This window comes from Spermophilus citellus, assembly GCF_964194105.1.
Source record: "Spermophilus citellus genome assembly, chromosome: 3".
Lineage (NCBI taxonomy): Eukaryota > Metazoa > Chordata > Mammalia > Rodentia > Sciuridae > Spermophilus > Spermophilus citellus.
Genome location: NC_138184.1, coordinates 61,994,946 through 62,019,321, shown reverse-complemented (window position 1 = coordinate 62,019,321; position 24,376 = coordinate 61,994,946). Strand labels below are relative to the sequence as shown.

Here is a 24,376-nt window from a genome sequence, read left to right as displayed (position 1 = left end):
CTCTCCCAGGCCAGAAACCTTGACAGGATGTCTTTGGGCTGAGAGTCCCCTTATGGAATTTATATCTTTGTTATTTTCCTGGTGCTGTGTTTCAGAACTGCCTGACATGAGGATCCCACACCTGGTACAACTGAGGTCTCTTAGAGTGACTAATGAATGTCAGTATTTGGGTCCTATCTTGTTAAACAGCAGTCTAAGTTTAGGAAGTACAATTTATTAAGGAAGTAGCTGAGTGGCCTCCTGCTGAAAGGAGTCTCCTGAATTTCCTGTTGTGTCCTTAATCCAAAAGGCACTTCAGTTGTTTCCTTATCTTGGCTTCTATGAATACTGCTATAATGAATATGACAATGTAGCCATTTTTTAACATACTGATTCCAATTCCATTGGAAATAGTGTGTTAGCTTTTAAAGAACTCTAATGCTATTTAAAAAAAATGACTGTTATTGAATTTATATTCTAGCCCAGTGTGAAAGTGTTTCTTTCTTCTGTATCCATATAATTGGAGTACTAGTTATCCTTCAACTCTTTGATAGTAGCCATTCTAATAGCTGTGCTCAGGATGCAGAAGTTCTCATACTTGGCTGGTGACTAAATTCCTGATGCAAGTTTGTTAGAATCTAGGCTGCCATGTACTCACTAGAAGAAGGTGGTGTAAACCTATTCTAGAAAGAAACAGAGATCTGTGATTTTTAGCCCTTTTTCTTTACTCCTGGTGGGGATTGTAGCCCATGGAAATACTCATACATCAATGTGAAGCCCCTCATTTGTTATCTAGGGAGATTTGCACATGCAGAGTTGCCATTTCTCCAAAAATTTGGAGGTTTAGGATGTAGTGCATTGAATGAAAAAAGTTAAAGTTTTTAACTTTAACTCTGAGTGCAAGAGCAAATTCCTGTATGAACAATTGATTAGGACTGGAGTTATTATTGAAGTGAGATAGGAGAGAGGGCTCAGGCAGTGCTGAACTCCCACTTGGGTTGCCAATGGTGGACTGTGTTTTCCGTATTAACTCTTTGGTACTGGCAGGATAGAGGCTCAACTGTTAGCATTAGCATTTTGCAGAGTATGCTGGCAAATTCATTCCAGGGATGAAGTGGGACCCTTGAGATTTCAGTCCTCCTCTGCTCAGGTCCCAGGGAATGTAGCCCATTCATTGATCTTGCATGGACATGTAATGACACCGTTTTCCTTTCCTCTGGTCTTGATACTTGTATACATATAGTCCTTTCCTCTCTATGCACCAGATAAACTAAGATTCAACCTATAAGAAATCTAGCATTAAATGTGTTATATTTATCATCCCAATCAGTCTTCCTCTATCAGAGTGACAGGATTTAATGTCCAAATTGTGTGGCACATTTCTTAAGGCAGGACTAGTGTCCAGGTGTCCATCAACTTTTTCTACTCATCTGATGGTAGATATTTTCTCAGTTGTCCAATGTACACAAGTCTCTCAATTTATTTATGCCTTTATTTGAGAGAGACTTAAAACAAGAGTGTTTTTTTGGTGTATCCATGAATGGAGGGAGAGTCAGGAGCCTCCTTTTCTGCTATATTTTGAAAATCATCCCTTTTAACATCTGCTTTTTGGGGGGGCTGGGGTATAATTCTAATACCAAACATAATCTGCACCCAAACCCTACCAATGATCTGTGCCTCCGGTTCTAACATCTATATTTATGTTGGGTTGTATCATTCACTCATATCAAATATTTTTTGTCATATGGTTGCATTTGTACAGACTCTTTTATTGCACTTAACAGTAACAATGATTTGTTCATACATATGAGTTTATGAAATTTTCTGCATTATAATTTCTTGGTCTTCAAATTATTGCAATATTAGAGTTTTATAATGTACACTAGTGTCAGGTAATGAGAGCTGCTGCTTTTTCTCTTACGTTCAGAGTTCAGGGCTAATTTCATATATATTTAACCTTCCAGCAGAATTTTAGAACTTTTTGATTTGGTCTCTTATTCAATTTAAAGTAAAGCATGTTGAAATTTTTATGAGGTATTATTATAGAATAACCTGGCGGAAATGGTCATCTTTATAATGACAGGTTTTGTCATCTACAAATGGGGTGTGTAACTGAGTCTTTTCTGTGCTTCTATGTATTTTTATTTTCTCAAATTCTAAAGATTTTCTTTTAAAATATGCTTACCTTATAAGTAACATATAGCATATAACATGTCACTTATAACCTTATAAATGACATATAACATTCATGTGACACATATAAAAAGTTACATGGTGCTTTATACTATTTTTTCCCACTAGATTTAATATGAAAAAAAATGTGACTTCTTCTAGAAATTATTATTTCCCATAGTTTATTATTTATCAATTTCTAATGTTCATTCTCTTTAATCAGGTAATACTGCTGTATTCTTATATATACATGTGCTGTAGTTTTAGTTTATTTCTTGTGTGGATATATCAGATTCTTCAATAGCAAAACAGTTTGCACACACGGATAGCAACAACTCAAACTCCATCTTCCCTTCATGATTATTCATTTATTCCATATGTTCATTCATAATCTTTAATTTGGGGTATATCATTTTATTTTATTTTACATTACCTATGTTGGGTTTTTTATGATTATTTAACACTTAGATATCTCATGGAAATTGGCTATTCATTTTCTTGCATGCATTTTCTTTGCAATCTTCCCCCCCCGCCCCCGCCCCCGCCACTGGTAGTATTTTTTCCCACTGATAGTTTGATCATATGTGAGTAAAATTAGTTACTTTTGCTCTTTCACTTCATTTTGCACCCTTTAATGGTATTGGATCAACAGAATTTTCATTTTAATACTATGTAATTCATTAATTTAAAAATATTTTGTGTAACTTTGAAAATAAATAACTGTATAATTTTTCGTTCTTTTTCCCTTTTGTGATTCTGGGAATTGAAACCAGGATGTCCTATTGCTTAGCTATATCTTCACCCTTTTTTAAATGTTATTTATTATTTATTATTATTATTATTATTATTATTATTATTATTATTTATTTTATTTTTTTACAAGGGATTGAACTTAGGGGTGCTTAACCACGGAGCTACACCACCAGCCCCTTTTTTATATTTAGAGACAGGGTCTTACTGAGTTGCTTAACACCCTGCCATTGCTGAGGCTGCCTTTGAACTCACAATCCTCCTGCCTCAGCCTCCAGACTATTGGATATTTCAGGTGTGCACCACCACATGCACCCTAACTCACCCTTTCTTACATCAACATTTGAATGCTTTATGTTTTATTTTATATTTTAGTATTATTTATTCATTATTTTTGTATTCAGTATTTAGTATGTGAAAATGAGGTGTTATATGGTTTGAGTGAAGAGTACCATATCATTTTTATTATCACACAGATGTCCCTTTATCCTGAAATCTTTCTTTGGAAAGAAAGCCATTTTTCTTCTCTGCATTGCAATCTCTATCATTTACTTATTATTGTCTAAATAGCAAGGGACAGACTTATTAAGTGTTTTTTCTTGAGTGAGTTCCACAGTTTATGCATTTCATTGTGAGTACTACACTGATTGTTACAAACCATATCATCAGTTATGTTGGTATTATGGTGTTTTGGTCAGTGGTAGACTTCATTAACAACAAAGCCTATAGCAAATAGCCTAGCCATGTAGTAGTCTGTGCCATCTAGATTTTTATCATTATACTCAGTTGTTTGGAAAATGACGGAATTATCTTAGAGTGAATTTTCTATAATGTATTCCCATCAAGGGAGACATCATTGTAAACATACATATATATGTCACTATATAGTATATAATGGACATGATTTTTACTTGTCAAGTTTACCAGTGCTCTTTCAATTTTATTTGCTTTTAAAAAACACCAGCATTGACATTGGTGATTCGTTTTTGTGGTATGTTCGTTTTCAATATTTTCTAAATTTTCTCTTTTTCTTAGGATTTTTTTTCTCTAGTCTTATTTTTATAAAGTATACTTTTTCCAAACTATTATGGCTTACTGATCTAAGACTGCATGTTTTCTTTTTAACCTCAGCTTTAGATGCATCTCCCTTTTTTACATTTATGGAGGTTTGACAGACACACATTAACCTGTATACATCTTAGGAATATATCTATCTATCTTTTGGCTTATGTACATATCCAAGAAAGCAACACCACAATCAAAAAATTATCATATCCATTACTACAAACTAGTTCCCTTTTACATTCTTTTTTTCTGCTCTTCCCCACAACCTTTTACATAATAAATTTGATCTTACTTAGCACAACAAGAAGAGGATATTGACATTATATAGATTCTTGAATTATCATTAAAAAAAAAAAACATTCCATGTTCTATTGCTTACAAGAAAAAGAACATTAATGGTACTCCAATAACCCCTTCATGCCCTCTTCCTCTTACTACTACCCCATGATCCCCAATGGTAGGTATTTTTTTTTCTTGTCTAATACTCTTAAAGCATTAAAAAAATGAGCAAACTTATAATAAAACAGAAGTGTGACTCTCTCTTTACTCAATAATCCAAAAAAGGGAGGACAAGGAGCAACTGAGGGTCGTGGTGCCAACATTGACCCAACCCCAGCCTGCTTCTCGCTGATTGGAGGGGATGTGAGGCAAATCCAGAGATGAAGGAGAGGGCTGAGGCAGGATGTGATGTGGGGGCTGCTAAGAGAGGTTACCAGAGTACAAGAGGGAGGAGGGAAGAAAAGAGAAATGAAGAGGAGGGGGCAAATGGGGACCAGTGGTAAGCTCAGATGAAGCAGAAAAGAAGGTGTAACAATGGCACAGTGAGGGGGGAGTGTTAGCATCTGGAGAGGTGAAAATATGAAGGCAGGGGTGAAAAAAGAGAGTCACATCCTTGGTGCAGTTCTCCAAGCTACAAGCAGGTGAAAGGTTCACACCCTAGTTTTTTCCTCCCACTCTCACTTCCCAAGTGACATCCCATCCCAAGTTCACTGGAAAGATTTTCCTTCTGTCACCCCAATTTCTGTCTTCTTCCAATTGGGGTTCACTTTATCTTCTTCCTCATCTTCTGCATCCTGTTTATTCACTCTGCATCCTTAGCAAGTTCTTTTTCCCCCTCAGCCCCCTCTCATCCTCCTCTTCCACGTCTTTATTTTGCTCTTTCCAGCTTGCCTTATACTTCTCTTTCTTCTTTTTATTTTTCAGAGCATTGGCACTAAATGTGGTCTCACTGCCTCCTGGTCTTCTCTGAGATGGTACTGGGACAAAGTTGGAACAGGTGTGAAAACTGGGTCCCAGTGCCCAGACTGAAAGGTCCTGCACTTCAGAGTGTGGTGGCAGCTGGAGGGACCTTTCCCAGTGATAAAGGCAGCAGTGATGGGGGCAGTTAGAGCATTGTCCCAGAATCTTGTTTCCCACTTCTCTTTAGGGGTAGAATTAATGGTACATAGTGTATGTGTGAATAGATAGCACCACACCATGTTCCAGGTGGCTTTATCTTTTACCTTGCCATGGCAGGCTTGGTAATTCCTATCAATTATCATCTCTGTGGCCGTTAGTCACATATATATTTATTTGTCATTTGAATGTTTTCTCCTTTGTGAAATCTATTTTTGAAACTTCTCATCTGTGCTGTACTCTGTTGGCATGTCTTTCTTCCCCCTAAAAAATGAATAACACTTCATATATTCTGCACTATAAACACTTTACTAAAAATGTTAACTAAAACATCTTTGACTTTCAACTTTGGAGACACACTGACTTAAAATGACAAGTAGTTTTTTTGTTTTTGTTTTTGTTTTTGTTTTTGTTTTTTGCTACTGGGGATTAAACTCAGGGGCCCTTGACCACCGAGCCCCATTCCCAGCCCTAATTTGTGTTTTATGTAGAGATAGGGTCTCACCGAGTTGCTTATCCCCTAGCTATTTCTGAAAGCTGGCCTCCAACTCATGATCCTCCTGCCTCAGTCTTGTAAGCTGCTGGGATTACAGGTGTGTGCTCAGAAAACTAACAATATTCAGGATTTATCAGTTGTTTATGTACAAAAGAAAATAAATATTCAAATTGGAAATTAAAAACAATTCTAGTGACAATTATGACAAAAGCAAAATACTTAGGAATATTTTTTAGAGAGTTGTGAAAACTTGAACATTAAAATATAGAGTATATGGCTTGTTTTTAGAAGATCTAGTATCATTCCTAAGTCCCTTCCTTCTTTTTGAGGGTTTTAAATTTATAGAAAGAGAACAGAAATTGTGTTTTATTTCTGTGGTACTAAGGAGTGGTCTTAAGTATGCTTTACTCGTGAACTATATCACCATCACTTATTATTTTATTTTGAGGTAGGGTCTTGCTAAGTTACTGAGAAGGGACTCTAAATTGTGATCCTTCAGACTCAGCCTCCCAAGTAACTGGGATTATGTATGTGTGCCACAAACGTGGCAGGGATTTTGTTCTTGACTTTAAAATTATTACACATTGGCTCAGAATAAAATTTAGGTAGTTCTTTTGCCATTTTTATGGCAGAAGATGGAGGCCACAGAGAGAGGATATGGCTTTCCACATCTTTGGAACAGGAATACCAAGTATTAATTCACCCTCTTCCCCTTATTCAACATTTAAAGTTTCCACAGATACTACAGAATTGTTTGAGAAAGATCAAGGGCTGTGAGGAAGGGGAACCAGTATTTCAAAGTGTCCGGAAGAGTACTCTAAGAAACAGTGCTGAGCTACCGGGGTATGAAGAATAGAGTCCCTGAGATTTAATTATAGAAGCCACAGAACATATATAAGAATGTAAACAATGCAGTGATACATTTTTTTTTTTTTTTTTTTTTTTTTTTTTTAGTGAGAGGAGAGAGAGTGAGAGAGAGAGAGAGAGAATTTTTTTTTTTAATATTTATTTTTTAGTTCTCGGCGGACAGAACATCTTTGTTGGTATGTGGTGCTGAGGATCGAACCCGGGCCACACGCATGCCAGGCGAGCGCGCTACCGCTTGAGCCACATCCCCAGCCCTACAGTGATACATTTTTAAAAGATGATCATGGGTAGAACTTGGTCAGTTGTACTCACTCTCCCACCCCATCCACATACCCACAAACATCACACCCCTTTCACCTCACTTACATCACACCTTGCTTGAAGACAAATGTGTGTGTTAGTGGTACTCTGCTGTTCACCATGAGCAGAACTCTTTGCCTAGCCTATGGTAGAAATCAGAATGGATCACAAAGTTCAGGACCATCTCTGTCTTTGCATCTCCCCCGCCCTCTCTCTCTCTCACACACACAAATAAATGAAGATTTTAATTATAAATATTTTGATGGATGACATGAACTTGGGAGTATTGGGCCAAATAATTGGAACTTTGAAAGTATACATGTGCAGAAAGAGTATGAATGACACATTTCCTATCACACTGATGTTTTATTTCATTATTTTCACAAAAGCAGTTTTTTTTTTTCTGTGTAATGTAATATAATGTACTGAACACTGCAAAATTAGTTTAGTGTGTTACAGGTACAAAGAGGATTAATATTTTTATCTTGTTGTTTACTAATAAATTTAAAAGAGACATGTATTTTTCCCCATACTTTCGATCGCTTCTTTTCAGTTTGATAAAATTGGGCCAAAGGACAGTTTCTTATATTTTATTGCTGTTGCTTCTTTCCTTTGTTGTATAAATTTAAGTTGTATAACTGTGCTTAGTATTACATATAAAGAGAAATATCAGTGATATAGCAGAGCAACTTAATAATCAAAAAGTATATTATATATTCATACTGTGTATGTTGGTGGTACTGGGTGTATTACCCAGACATGAATAGAAATAAAATCCTTTAATGTTAAGGAAAATAGATAAAATTGGATGATGTGATGCTGAGTAAAAAATGACACAGAAAGAAATATATCACCTCTTTTTTTTTTTTTTTTGTGGTGCCAGGGATTGAACCCAGGGTCTTGTGCCTGCGAGGCAAACACTCTACCAACTGAGCCATATCCCCAGCCCTCATCTCTTATATATAATAACTAAAATAAGATTTATGTGAAAGTAGAATATTGATTACTATGGCTTGGGAGGGTGCTGGGGCATCAAGGATGGAATAAGGGCATATAAATATTATTAATACCTGCAAATGTAAGTATGAAAATATCACACTGAATCCCATTAATATGTACTTTTGATATGTTAATAAAGTCCATCATCTCAAATAATTACTTCATATCTAAAATTATGTTGTCTTTGGTATTTTCGGGATGTGAGGTAATACTGTTAACTATGGTCCTTTAATACATACCATTCTCTTTCTATGCATTCATCTTATCTTTTTGGTTGGGGGTTGGTTCCACACACAGTACACAATGTATTTCTTTCTGTGTCTTTGATAATTTCACTTAACATGAAGTTCTCCAGCTTCATCCATATTATTGTAAATGGCAATAAAAAAATAAATAAATAAAATTTGGGGGGTTTGAATCCAGGATTGCTTTTTCACTGAGGTATATCCTTGGTAGTTTTCATTTTTAAGACAGCACCTTGCTAAATTACTGAGCCTGGCCTTGAAAATCTGCCAGCATTTACACCTACAGCATCTTTCTTTTAAAACCTAGGTATGGTGGCTGCCTCAGCATCATAGTTACAACCTCTCCAACATAAATGATCCTTTCTTAAGATGGTTTTTAAAAATAAACAAAAAATCTGTTTATATATTTGTATGTATTTATGCAAATATGTCTATACTTATATATAACAAGTGTGTACATGTGGATTTTATATGTAAATTTAGTTTTTTATATCCAGTTTTTTTTTTTTTTGATGGACATTTATGTTTTCATGAAATGGCTATTGTGGAGGATAGTGTTGCAGTTAACATGGGAGTGCAGATATTCCTAAAAGTGGATTTTATTTTCTGTCATTATTGTAATGGTTACTTTGGGTGGTCAACCTGAATGGATTGAGGTATGCCCAGAAAATTGGTATACATTACCTCTACGTGTTTCTGAGTATCTTTCCAGAAGGTTGGGTCATAAAGCAGTAGGGAAGAGCTGTCATGATTGTACACAGGACCATCCAATAGATTTGATTTGAAAAAATGCAGAAGGGAAAGCTGATACTGACTTGTGCTCCAGTCTCCTTGAATGAGTTCCTTTTCTCTGATGGTGTCACCTGTGGACATCTGCCATCAGATTCTTTAGTCTTTGAATATGGACATATACCATTGCTTCTCCAGTGGTCTTTGAAGCCTTCAGTCTTTTACCGTAGCTGCTTCATTGAATTCCTTGACTTATGAGGCTTCCCGGTTCTTGGTCATGGCTGTTTTGAGTTTCCCTAGCCAACAGTTTTGGGGACTATTCATCCCATGATCATGTGAGTCGATCTAATAAGTCCCCTTCTATATGCATCTATGTATTCTATCAATTCTGTTTTTCTTAAGGACCCTGAATAATAAAGGCATATTCTTAGAAAACTATCTGAGTCATATGGTATTTCTACTTATAATTCTTTAAAAAATATATTGTTTTTTATTGTTCTTTTTTTGAATTTTTTTAAAAATCATTGACAGACTTTTATTAACTTATCTTTATATGGTATTGAGAATTGAACCCAGCGCCTCACACAAGCTAGGCAAGTGCTCTACCATTGAGCCACAATCCCAGCCCCCTTGCCCTATCATGGTGTCTGCACTAGTTAATATTTCTAGCAAGAGTGTCCAAGTGTTTTCTGAAATAAAATTGTGTTTACAGTAATATCAAAACAATAAAATATTACTTGCCCATTGCAGCACATTCTATAGTTCCAGCTATTTGGGAGGTTAATATGGGAGAATCTCTTGAGCCCATGAGTTCAAGACCAGCGTACATAACATAGAGAGAGGTCCACCTAAAAATACAATAAAATGTTTAAGAGTAAATTTAACTAAACAAGTGAAAAAGTTACATGATGAAAATTATGAAACATTTTTAAAAAATTAAAGATCTGGGACTGAGATTATGGCTCAGCGGTAGAGTGCTTGCCTAGCACAGGCGGGACCTGGGTTCGATCTCAGCACCACATAAAAATAAAGGCATTGTGTTGTGTCCATCTACAAAAAAGATATTCTCTCTCTCTCTCTCTCTCTCTCTCTCTCTCTCTCTCTCTCTTTAAAAAAAATTAAAGATCTGAACAAATGTGAAAAATCTAATATTCATGGATTGGGAAGTCAAATATTGTTAAGATGCCATCATTTCAATATTGATCTAAAATTCCAATGCAAAATTCTTTTTGGGAATTGACAGTCTGATTGTAAAATTCACATGAAATCATAAGGGCCCCAAAATAACACTAAACAATCTTGAATGGGAAGAGAAAAAAAATAACTTGGAGGACTCATGCTTCCAAACTTGCTATTAATCAAGACTGGCAGAAGGATAAAAATGTGGAATGATGGAATAGAGCTGAGAGTCTACAAATAAGCCCATTTGTAAACTAATTTGAATAAATAGTACTTGAACAAGTGGTGCTGGAATATTAGATATCTACATGCAAATAATTAATTTGGAACTTCATTTCAATCCATATTCACAAGTTTGTTGAGTCATTGGTGAACTCTTTGATTATTATATTCAAGTCCCAGTATTGATATCAATGTTTGAAGAGAAAAAGCTTGCCTGTGTCAGTGTCATTGATAATTTTGTCATAAACTACCCAGGTATGGGCAAAACAGTTTTTTTTTAACATTCTCTTTATAAAAATTGAGAGAATAACATAAAAAGAGCCTTATAAAATTAATGTGAATACAGCTATTTCCACATTATAAATTAATACTTATTTCAGGTAATTCATTATCTTACAATTCATTAAGTCAGAGTATGTTAATATAAAATAGTGTAAACTTTAATGTTATATATGTACACACACATATATCTATTATGAATAGTAAGCTAGAAAATCTTCACAGGCCAAAAAGGAGAATGAGGGTCTGGGATTGTGGCTCGGAGGTATAGCACTCACCTACCATGTGTGAGGCACTGGGTTTGATCCTCAGCACCACATAAAAATAAAAAAAGGTATTGTGTCCATTTACAACTTAAAAAAAAAAGAAAGCAGAATGAGGTGGGCTGGGGTTGTGGCTCAGTGGTAAAAAACTTGCCTAGCATTTGTGAGGCACTGGGTTTGACCCTCAGTAACAAATATAAAAATAAATAAAGGTATTCTGATCATTTACAGCTAAAAAAAAAAATAAATAAAGCACAACAAATTTTTCAAAATAACCGTTCTAAGCCAACAAAATAAATGAAACTCAACCAGAAAAGGAGAAATGAGGACTGGACCCTGTTCAGGGTGGAGAGAAACAACGTGTCGAGGATTTTCTGTGGTCTCCCACTAACTGAGTTTCCTCATTCCCAAAAGGAATAGTGTGTTGTCAGTCCACTTAATAACTACACACAGTATGAATTGTGGGGTTATGTCTTGTTCATCTCTGAATTCCCAGAGCTAGGTTCATAGTTGCATTAAAAATGTATTCATTAGCCAGGCATGGTGGCACATACCTATCATCCCATCAGCTCAGGAGGCTGATGAAGGAGAATCTCGAGTTCAAAGTAATTCAAAGAAACTTAATGATGCCCTCAGCAACTCAGCAAGATCCTGTCTCTAATAAAATATGAGAAAAGGCTGAAGATATTGCTCAGTGTTAAGCACTGCTGAGTTCAATCCCGGTACCAAAAAAAACAAAAAACAAAACAAAACAAAACAAAACAAAACAAAAACAATGTTCACTGATCCTACTTGAGAGTCTTCTCTTCTCTGAGCAGAGAAGCATCCTTAGGCCTCACTATGGCCTGAATGAAGTTATACATAATTTTATATATAATCTACGGTGTATTTTAACATTTATGGATAACATTTGCAGTAACTCAGAACCCAGTACTTTCCTTTTCCATCTCTTCCTTCCCTCTGCATATGTGTTTTGTGTTTGTCATCTCTTAAGAAACTTATGTACATCATCATTTGTCCAGAGTTTCCAAGAAGACAGAAAGGATTGTTCCAGAGCCTCTAAAGTGAACAATATTCTGAAGTCACAATGGGCAGTGTATATTGATTTTAATCTTAATAGATTCTAAAAATTCTTTTGATTTGAGCAGGCTATATGTAAGATTTTTAAAACGCAGCATCAGTGAAATTAAAACTTGTAAATAGGGCTGGGGATAGAGCTCAGTTGGTAGAGTGCTTGCCTCGAATGCGTAAGGCCTTGGTTCAATCCCCAGCACCACAAACAAACTTTTTTGTTTATAGTTATATAAGCATGGAATATAATTTGCTTCAATTTTGAGGCACAGATTTCCACCTTATCCCATAATAAAGGCTTTTAGGTTTTTTACATGATTTATGAGTGTGGCAATAATAATTTTGTGTGTGCAAAACTATTGAGTGTACCCCATAAGAGGCAGATTATATCTTTCTGAGATAAAGGCAAGCTGAGTTTGTTGAAATATGCACTGAATGAAACATTTTAACCAAATTTGATACATAAAAAATATATACTCATTTATAAAAGGTATCAGTATTGTTAATAATATTAGGTATTGTGTATGGAGTATCCTAATGGATAAGATAGAATGTTACAATTATGATCTTACATGCAATAGCATTTTCACTCCCAGGTTTGTGAATAGGTAAAATTGGGATGTCAAACAGAGGTAGGGTGGTAGTAATCACTCCTTTTAATTAGGTCTTACATAATAGGATTCAATTCTTGAAAGTATAATTTCAAATTATATTGAAGGCCATGTTATCTATTTCAGCTGAGAGTCTCTGAATTCCCATTTTAACTGCCAGTTTATAACCATGAAAATCTTTAATTATAATTTGTTACTCATTGTGTTAGTTCATTTATGCTTCTATGGGCTATTTTAGGGCAATGGGTACAATGGGTATAATGCTAATGCTATTATATTGAGGTTATAGGCAAAATGATGTATATACAATAAATAAATTATATTAGTAATTTTATTTATTAAATTTTATTAGCTCATTTGATGTATACATATTAGGGTTCATTTTGATATAGTTATATAAGCATGGAATATAATTTGCTTCAATTTGGTCCCTAGTACTTTCCCTTTTCCTTCATTTCTTGCTCTCCCTGTTTCTAGTAATGTCATTACTGTGTATTTTTAGTGGGACATGCCAATGTAGAAATTATTTGAGTTACATTTTGGTTATCTCAGTGAAGCTTTGTTGATAGCTACAGTTCAGCAGATAATAAAATTAATTTAGCATTACAATTCTTAATACACACATATATATATATATATATATAAAAGTACATGCATAATGGCATAAATTGTCGTGAACAAACTTTATATACAGAGATATGAAAAATTGTGCTCTATCTGTGTAATAAGGATTGTAATGAATTCCACTGTTGTCGTGTATTTAAAAAATAATCAATTAAAAACATAAAGTTAATTTAGAAGTTATACAGTACAATCACAAGATGCAATATGTGCCCTTTTATTTTTTCACTACCTAATTATTTAAGACTTTTATTGGAGCATTATAAAAATATACAATAGTCAGATATATTAAGCACTATTTCTACATATGCTTAACAATATGTAGAAATACTTTAATCTTCTTTTTCAGCATTTTCTTTCCCTCTCCTTATCCATTTCCCTGATTCACTTCCTCTACTCTGCTGATCTTCCACTATTGTTATTGTTATTTTAATTAGTGGACTAATATGTAAGATTTAAAAAAAATTCTGGGCTTCCAATTGGATGAAATTATGGCTATTTCAAAAATATATGAAAAGCTGGAGATGTGGCTCAGTAGCAGAGTCTTTGTCTATTATACATAAAGTCCTGGGTTTAATTCCCAGTACTGGTGTGGGGGGGATACACACACACACACACACACACACACACACACACACATATTTCTATAAATTTCTCTCTCTATATTTCTCTATATTTCTATACATTTTACTTTCTACTTCCTTATACATCAGGGTTTTGGGGGGTCCATTTTCTCTTCTCTTTAACTTTGGCCACCAAAACATAGTTTTGAGTTTTTATTTTGTCTTATAATTCATGGGCCACTTCTGTAGTGGAAGAGTTCATTGGCTTTTTGCCTTGAGGAGGTGAGCCCATATCTTGGGATCTGTTCCTTCAAGAGGACTCTGGTTATTTCTGAAGTCTTTTTCTTTCTGGTGAATAAGCTTGATGTACACAGAGAAGGTGTCTGTCAGTACAAGAAAATATCTACAGATTTATATGACACAGGGCATTTGAGTAAAATCCAGTCATCTAACATCAAAAAGCTATATTTTTACATATTAAATCTTTTTTATGGTAGACTGCCTTTTAATATTTGGATTGTTTTGAGTGTAAATAGCAGTTCTGAATCACTTGCTGAGTAGTGCATTTGAGGCCTGGCCCTCACAAGAGGAGCTTGGTGAAATATACCAATGTACCTTTCACATGGTGAACACTCTCATGGAAGTGTTTCATCAAGACCACACAAATGTTTCGGGCAGAAGAATGAGTCCATGCGATTTCTATCTGCACTTGGCAGTGTTATCCCAGAAGTCAAAACTCCATGATTTGCCTCTTTTATCGTCCTCAGTATGAAAAGGTTTATAATTGCTTTGATTCAAGCTGAGAGAGCCAAGGCCCTGATAAACAGTTTTGTTTTCTTTCTGGTTCTTTTGGTTGCCCTATCGGCAGCATAATTTTTCTTGACCACATAGGTATCAGTCATCTGCTTACTGGGACTGTGCATGATTGCTGCTTGCTTTGGTGTGGACACAGCCTATATTAATACCACTATTTTCAAGGGTATGCTTATCATGCTTTCTATTCCAAAAAGCAATTTACCTGCACCTTATCTGGCGTACTGTCTGATAGGATATGTCACATTTCTTAACAAACTGTTAGCTACTGGAGAAGTGCAGTTTCAAAAAATATCCAAAAATGTTCAAAAAGAGGAATCCAAGTTACCCTGAAGGTGAGACTTTTGTGATACTGTCACAGACCAAATTCCAAAACTCGGAGTAAGGGTATTCCATACTAACCATAAAATTCACAAGAGTTTATGGTTAAGAAACCAATTAGAAATGGTGAGCATGAGCCTAATTAACCTAAAGTAGTCATGGCAGTGGATACTTGAGAGTTTGACTTTATCCTGCTGTCAATCCAAGTCAAGAAGTGTACCTGGGCAGGACTGTTTGCAATTTTTTCTTAGATCCCCAATAAAACTATAGTGCAAGATAGCCATGCTGATCTTCTCAGAGAGGATCCACTCTCTCCCTTCAGATTGTCCCCTTTTCCCTCTTTCACAAAAATTCTAATGAACTCATTCCCTGCCACTCTGAGCAGTAAGTTTGAAAACTTTATTTTTTGATTGAAAAATATCTGCATTTTAAGTGGGAGAGGTGGTCTCCACATTACCTCAGTTCCCCAGAGGGCTTTAAGCCCTCACTAAAAGTTCTGTGCCAGTTGAAGGGCTTCCAGAGACCTCCTGAATGCCTTCACTCCATACTTCATACTGCACTCCAGAAGGAAAAGACCCAGAGAAGAATATTCACTAGAAACTCCAGCAGACTTTAGACATGGTATCTGTTCACACCTTGTATCAGGCAGTTATGAAACCCAGAACTAGGCAAATATGGGAGGTTATAATGAGGACACAACACAGTACAGTTTTCAAGGAGGAATTTCAAATCAGACATTATGATAAGGTGTCTGTGCCTGGGAAGACAAAAGGAGGAGAGAGAGATATATTGTTATTTTTCAAATTGTCAAGTTACACTTGTCTGTTTTCCTCTCATGTGAAATACAAAGAGAAAACAAAAATTTTAAACTGTCATTTAGTTCTTGGAGAAAAATTAGAAATACTGGTTCCATTTGAAAGGTAGCATGGAAAAAAATAGTTGATAAGGCAAAGAGGGAAATGCTGGCATTAAAAATGAACAAAGCAGAGAGCAGTGGTGCACTCCTGTAATCCCAGTGTCTTGGGAGTCTGAGGCAAGAGGATCATGAGTTCAAAGCCAGCCTCAGCAAGGGCAAGGTGCTAAGCAACTTAGTGAGAGTCTTTCTTTAAATAAAATATAAAATAGGACTGGGGATGTGGCTCAGGGGTCAAGTGAACTAATAAGATTTGGAATGACTTGTTATCCAGTAACCAATAACTAATCCACTCACTATAGGCTGGATGCCAGAATTCGATCACATGTTTCCACAGAAGTCATATGGAAAACAGCTGGTGTCTTATTTATAGTGATTTAATTTTTCTTTAAATTTAAAGTTGACTCTCTTGATGGGCTGTATTTAATTATAGAAAAAATATGTGTAAACATAAATGCCTGTGATTTGTTCTAATATTCTCACAGTATCCCATAACAAAGAAGAAAACAGACATCACAGCCCTGCCATTAGCCTCAAGGCAAAATTGCAAATAAGTTCTTCTTTATGTTTTTATACTCTATAGAGTCTGGGCTACTGACAGATCTAAAGACCTGGCACATTCCATTTCTTTTTCATTTTGAATGTTAATACTAGTAACTTTAAAATCTTACTTCTTGCCTTATTTTTTGTGTGGGGCTGGAGATATTGCGGCCTCAATGAATTGCTTTTGAGTTAAAACCTCAAGTTTTTTTCTCATAACACCAGGGAACAAAAATGTTAAATAAAATATTAAAGTAATTGTTATATATTTTTTTTAAAATAAAAGTGTACACATGGGCTGGGGTTCTGGTTCAGTGGTAGAGTGCTTGCCTAGCACATGTGAGGCACTTTGTTCGATTCTCAGCACCACATAAAAAAAAAAAAATAAGATAAAGATTTGTGTCTATATATATATATATATATACATACACACATACATACATACAAACAAACATACGCACAAACATATCACAAATTGATTTAACCTTATCTACAGTGCTAAATGTAAATGCACTTCTGTCTGGGCTAGATCCCAGTGTTGGGAGGAAACTGTTATAAAATAACTCCATTCTGAGACACTTGCTGTAATTTACAGCAACTAAAACAACAACAAATTCCAGGGCTGTGGAGCATGCCTTTAATATCAGTTACTTGAAAAGCCATCTCAGAAGAATTTGAGACCCTGTCCCATGAATTCATTTATCTATCTATCTATGTATCTATCTATCCATTCATCTATGTATCTGTGGTCCTGGGGCTCTATAGTGAGTGTCTATAGGTCTGATCCCCAGTCTTTTGTCAACAAAAAGGGAGCAAGCAGCCAAGAACCTGTCTTTCTGACCTTGTTTATTTCTGGGTTGGATGCAATCTACTGACTCTCAAAGAGTAGGCCCACTAGGCTCAGTTTGGGGGAGGCAGTGCCTGAAGCCATTTCCAATCAGTCTCTTAGATGAGAACGCTCCATTCCACACACAGCCAATGATGAGGGCAGGCTTTTATAATCTTCTGTTCCTTTTTGTGTCTGGAACCTGCCATTCCAGTCCTTCATCAAGAGCCCCAGATTTTTGTGCTACTTAGGAGCTGAAAAAACTATAGGGAGAACACTCAGCACCCTGAAAGCCAGGAAGTGGTAAGTGTATGTTCTTGAGACTGTGTTAGGGAGACTGTTTGAAGCCAGTGTGACTGGCAGTGGCAGGAACTATAATTGGTGGCCAGGGACTCCTCATATGTCTCTCCAGAGTCTGCTGACCAGAGGACCCCTCTATGGCAGCTCAGGCTTCAGTCCTTTCTGAATAGTCTAGTGGAATTTAGATCAGCAAATGAGACCCTGGACATTCTGTTCCATCATTGTATGGTTTTTTTCACCCTCTTCCTGAAGCCCTTTGTGGGCATCCATGTGCCATTAGCTCACCATGTCCCCTGATTGTGTGGTGAAGACTAGGTAATTTTCAGGAGAGAATCCCAGCTCCATTAGTTATGTTCCTGCATGAAAGAAGCTGTGTTTTTTAGGAACCCCTGTTCTAGCTCTTGTTCAGGTTTTTTGTTTATTTGTTTTGTTTGGTTTTGTACCAGCAATTCAATCCAGGTGTGTTTATTTACTAACCTACATCCCTAGCTCATTCATTCATGTATATATACATATATATATATATATATATATATATATATATATATATATATAGATATAGATATATATAGATATATATAGATATATATAGATATAGATATAAAATATATATATTTTTTTTTTTAGAGCCAGGGTCTACCTGAGTTGCTTTGGACCTCACTAAGTTGCTGAGGCTAGCTTTGAACTTGCCATCCTCATGCCTCCTGAGAGTTTTAAATGTAGGATAAGCAGTATCTCAAATTTGATTTGATACCTGAGATCCAGAAATCCAGCTTAGCTCTCCATAGTTCTGAGTGTAAATCCTTAAATTTCCAGCTCTCTGTTTATATTCCCAAAGTCAGGGTCCCTTGCTCATTTTGAATGAAGATAAAATAGGATAGTAAAATGACCAGACAGCAGTATAATGGACAGCTTTCAATCACACCTGGAGGCTAATGGATTTATATGTTAATAAGCTTATATTTATATGTTAATAAGGCTTATTTCAAATGTAAAAAACCTTGAGGTTAAATTTTGGGAACACCTTCAACCAAATTCTTTTTCCTAAGGTGAACTCAGATGAAAGTTACAGGAAGGAGGTTGGGATACCAAAAAGATGGAAGTGAACCCAGATGGTACCCAGGATGCCTTCTTAATACTTATTTTTTTTTTAAATATTTTTTAGTTGTCAATAGATCTTTTATTTATTCATATGCAGTGCTGAGGATTCAACCCAAGGCCTCACATATGCCAGGCAAGCACTTCACAACTTCAGCCCTCAATACTTATTTTAAATAGATTTTGCTTTATGCTCTACAAACCATATATAAACTCAGAAGTTGGCACACCAAAATGTGTTTTTTTGCTATCATGTCCTCTCCCACATGGTCAGAGTTCTAGCTCCTCTTGCTTAAATAAATTCTATTATGTTCACTCTTACCTTCCCTGAGTGTCCTTAAATTTTATTCTTCAAAATTTGTGAGAGGAGAAAATTAGCAAAGTGGGGAATTTGATTTTATCTCAAAACTTCAGTTTCAACATTATCAATTACTATTTCCTCATGTTTCATTTCAAACAGATACATAATTGCAATTTTTTTTTTCTCCAAGAACTGGAGTACAGTTTTAAAAGACTTTGGTTTATTTTTGTGAGTCTTATTTTTGTGAGTCTTTCACATGAGAAGAAAGCAGGGAATAATTAGGTGACATTTACAAAAAGGACTGTCTTCTAAATAAAGTAGTATAATGTCTCCCAATTAAAGATTTTTTTAATGTAATTGGTTCTTAATTGAGTTTTTTTTGTTATTGTTGTTTTGTTTTTTGTGTTTTTTTCCCATATATAAGACCACTTTATTCAAATGACCCATAGAAACATTCCAGTCATTCTAGCAAACTTCTTTGTCCTGATGTGGCAGAAAAAAAAAAAAAAAAAAAAAAAAGAGAGAGACTGGACATGAATTAGTTAATGGAAGTTCAATCACAAGGGCTAAAGTACATAGTGAATCGGAATGTCAAAAGCCACTGAATAACCTGGTACAGTCTTAATACTTGTTTTACATAGATTTTAACCAGTAGTCTTAACATTTTTCCAATATCTATCTGGATTAAGTCAATAACCCAGAAATCAGTAAGCAGAAAACCTAGTTTTATATCCAACTCTGGTTTCAGTTATCACAATGTCTGAGTTAAGATTCTTCATTGAAGAATTTGCTGTGTGTTGTGTTCTCATTCCAACCTCCATATTACCCAGTCCTCACTTTTAGAACAGTATGTGGACTCTCTCTCTCATCTAGAGAGGAGGTCCATAGAACAGGGTAGAGGGGAGTTTGGCTGCGGAATTGCTACTCAAGACCTCCAAAGACCAGTCTGGAAGCAGGTCTGACTTTATTGTGAAGTTTATATATATATACATACATATGTATATATATATATATATATATATATATATATATGTGTGTGTGTGTGTGTGTGTGTGTGTGTGTGTGTGTGTGTGTATTCAGACAGTAGCTAGTGACAAATTGAGGAGTGGGCCATGGAGCAAGCACCAGGACTACAATATATGGCCTCACGTCTAGGACTGTGCCTACAGGGTAAGCAGTTTGCCGCTCACACCCCTAGCATGAGGGGAGTGGCCTGCCACTCAGGTGCCCTTAACATATGCCATGTATGCAGACTCCATGCACTTGTCTCCACAGAACAGTCTGACACAAAGTGCCCACAGATATCAAAGTTTCTTGGAATATTTAGAAAATATCAGTATCTGAGCCTTGCCTCTTAGGGAACAGTTTGAACTGTTAGTGTGTAGCATCTAAGGGGAACAGTTGTTTGCTCTGCAAGGTGGAAGGAATCTTCTGATATAACTTTCATCTAAAATGTAGTTTAACTGGGATTATAGCTCAGTGGCAGAGCACTTGCCTCTTAAATGTGAGGCACTAGGCTCAGTTTGGGGGAGGCAGTGCATAAAAATAAATAAATAAAATAAAGATATTGTGTTCTTCTGTAATTAAGAAAGTATTTTTTAAAATGCAGTTCATTGCGGTGGAGGGTACCAGGAATTGAACTCAGGGGTACTTGATCACTTAGCCACATCCCCAGCCTTATTTTGTATTTTATTTAGAGACAGGATCTCACTTAGTTGCTTAGAAGCTCACCATTGCCGAGGCTGGCTTTGAATTCCTCCTCCTGCCTCAACTTCCTCAGCCCCTGAGATACCAGGCGTCTGCCACCACTACCACCTGGCAGTTTATTTTATTTTTTTTCTTTTATTAGATACTGTGAATAAAGCTACAATGAAAATGGAAGTGCAGTAATTTTTTTGACAAAAGTTTTCCAATTCATTTAGATATATAGCCAGAAATAATATTACTGGATTTTATGACTTTTTTCTTATCCAGAATTATTATTTATCTATTTTTATTTACTTAGGTACTAGAGATGAACCCATGTGCACTTTACCACTGTGCTACACCCCAGCCACATACATACCCTTTTTATGAGACAGGGAAGGTCTCACTGATTTCCTTAGGACCTTGCCAATTTGCTGAGACTTGTCTTGAAGTTTTAAGATTCTACTGTCTCCTCCTAAGCTACTGGGAGCACAGGCATGTACAGACTTATTATTAGGGGATTATATGTCATTTTTATTTTGAGTTTGAAAACCCTTAACACTTTTTTTCCAAAATATATTTATTAATTTTATAATGTTACCAACAGACATTCCTATTATCTTTCAAATATTAATTGCTTTAGTTGGATTGATACTGGGAAATGAACTCAGTGGTATTCACCACTGAGCCACATCCCCAGTTTTTTATATGTTTTATTTTCAGATAGGATCTCACTAAGTTGTTTAGAGACTTGCTAAGGTTTTGAGTCTGTCTTTTAAAACACAGTTCTAAGCCTCTGGGATTACAGGCATGTACCACCTGACCTTGGTCTCAATTTTTTATAATAGGCATTCTAAAACCACTGCACAGTCTGCAGGAAATCTATTTGACTAATGCATTAAATCTGAGAGGCAAGTTTATATGAAGGAGCCAGTGTAGGAATGTTATGTAAACATCTGTTGGCATAAACAGGGATCTGTGGTTTCTAATCTTTTTTCTGAAACACTGTTGGGTATCATAGTTCATAAAAGTTTATGAAAAGCAATGTAAATTTATTTGTTTACAATCTTGTGAGATCTGCACATGCTAAGTCACCTTTGCTTCCAGAGCTTGGAACTTCAGGAGATAGTAACTTGAACAAAAATATGTTATAGTTGAGACGCTCAGTGCAGAAACTCCTTCTAGGAGGTAGTTCTGGCCTTATTACTGGGGTGAGCAGATATGGGGCGGTACTCAGGAATTGGTAACATCTCACTCAGTATATTAGTGGTTTACTGTATTTCTGTCTATTACACCCATACTACAAGCTAGTGAGAAGCTCATTTGCCAGCAACAGCAGCTGGGAAAATATGCTGGCAAATGTCTTCTTCAAATAAACTGAAAGCCTTGATATTTGACTATTTCTCTGCCTTGATCCCAGCTGATGGAACACTTGCAAAGACTTTCATGGTCCCTAAAAATCACCACATTTCTGTGGGGTAGATACTTGTGTATCACTTCTCCCACATTTTTGTTTACTGTGGGTGATGTTAGGTCATAGGGATTTGGTTCCAAATGTGGTACTTTGCTCGAGACTGGACTAATGACATTGTACCCCAATTTTTTCTGCTGATGGAAGGTAACTATTTTCTAAATTGTCAAATGTATCTAACTAAGTCTCTGTACTTATTTATAAGTTTGTCAAAGAAACACTCATGAGTAGCTTTATATTAACTATATTTATAGATGGAGAGGTAGTCCAGAATTTTAGATTTCTGCATTATCTTCAACATCATCTCCCCTTTTATTGTGTTGCTAAGGTTGGAAACAAGTACATTGCATATTCTGCACACACACTCTAACAGTGAACTGTGCCACTAGTTCCAAATTCTAAGTTTAGATTGGATAGTTTCCCCACTATATTTTTCATATGGTTGCTTTTGTGTAGGCTTTTTTATTGCTCAAATGTCAAAAATTGACATACATATGGATTCAGATTTGGTTCATGTTATGATGCATTGGTTTGTAGTATTGCCATATAGTTTCAAAATACATATAAATGTCACATAAAAATAACTACTGTGTTTGGCCTTCTAAATTAGAGGTTTGAGGGTATTTTACATATATTGCTTCCGAAGTTAAAAAATTGTAGAAAAAAATATTTTAGCATGCTAAAATTTTCATGCAGGAATATTATACATTAAACTGAGGTAAATGGTTGTCTTTGAAACTTTATGAATTTTATTCATATATGGTGTGTATAATGAAGTATTTTATGTTCTCTGTTAATTTTTATTTTGTGATAAGTTCTACATATTTTTTGGAAAGCCTCTATGCCTGTTATGTGTTACACAGATATCAATTCTATATAATACTCATCTGATATTTTGTTCTGTTAAACTAGATGTAATGAAACTAAAAACATGTCTGGTCCCTAGAATCTGTTTTTTTTTTTCAAAATTGAGTATTTATTTCATTTTGAATGTACCTCCACTTTCCTCCTATCACCCAAATTTCTATTACATGGACCAACTTAACTGTAGCAGTTATATGACAGCATAAGGCTACAGTTATGTTGGTCCATGTAGTAGAAATTTAGGTCCATGTAGTAGAAATTTGGCTCAAAAGTACAGTAATTTCTATAACCTATGCTACTGGTTGAGGAGTATCATATATATAGTCTCTCTAAGTCTCTCTATGTATTTATGACTTTGTCAAAGAAACACTGATAACATGAATAGCTTTTTATTAACTATATTTATAGATTCAGGGAGAGTCAATAATTTTAGTATTCTGTATTATTTTCAACATCATTCCCCCTTAATATTGGCCTTTTATCGTGTTGCTAAAGTTGGAACCGAGTACCTTACATTCTTCTCTCTCTCTCTCTCTCTCTCTCTCTCTCTCTCTCTCTCTCTCTCTTTATATATATATATATGATATTCCTAAACCAGTAGCATAGGCCATATATATATATATATATATATATATATATATATATATATATATACACACACACACACACACACATATGTATATGTATGTAAGTATATATATGTATATATGTATTTGACATTGCTGAACCTTTTATTGTATTCATTTATTTATATTTTATATGAGAATCAAACCCAGTGCCTCACACATGCTTGGCAAGTGCTCTACCACTGAGCCAAAACCCCAACTCATATCATACATATTAAATAAACAATTTTCACAAATATATAATAGAAATTTATGTTTCATCTTTATTCATGAGAATTTGTTTCATGTCATCATCAATACTATGTAAATTTTGTATCTGATGTTGTTTTCTATTTCTCTAAGATGTTGAGAGTTTTGATTTTTGAATATTTCTTCTACCAAAACTGGTTATTCAAGTCTCTTACCTCCTTTTCACTTGGTGCCTTTATTATTTTCTTTTATTAAAAGTGTTTAATTATATGTGAGGTTATTAATTGTTCCATCTTGTCACTTTTTAATAGTATAATTTATGAATAAAGTTTTTTATTTTAGTGTTGCCCAATTTATAATTTTTAACATATTTGTGTAACTTTTTTAAAGTAAATAACTACTGTGCTTGTGGTTCTTGAGATTTAAACTGAGGGTGCCATTTCACTGATCTACATTTACAGCCATTTTGTTAATCTTATGTAGAAAAAAGTTTTTCAGTAAGCATCCCAGGTTGACCTTGAAATTTCAATCCCCCTGTATCAATCTCTCAAAAATGGCATTAGATGCATATACTATGACATTTTTGCTATGAATCCCTTTTTTTGGTGCTGAGGATTTATCT

General features: G+C 35.2%; 1 protein-coding gene across 13 annotated transcripts in view; it reads left to right on the top strand.

Annotated features, from left to right (window-relative positions):
- Positions 1-24,376, top strand: part of LOC308644193 (zinc finger protein 519-like) — a 93,527-nt gene that overhangs the window by 8,018 nt on the left and 61,133 nt on the right. For 5 of the 13 annotated variants that reach the window (XR_014020915.1, XR_014020916.1, XR_014020917.1 and 2 more), the window contains one exon: positions 5,170-5,242. The exons of the other annotated variants lie outside the window; for them this stretch is intronic. The gene's annotated coding sequence lies outside the window, so the exon portion shown is untranslated. The remainder of the gene's footprint in view (positions 1-5,169; positions 5,243-24,376) is intronic. 13 annotated transcript variants of the gene reach the window in all.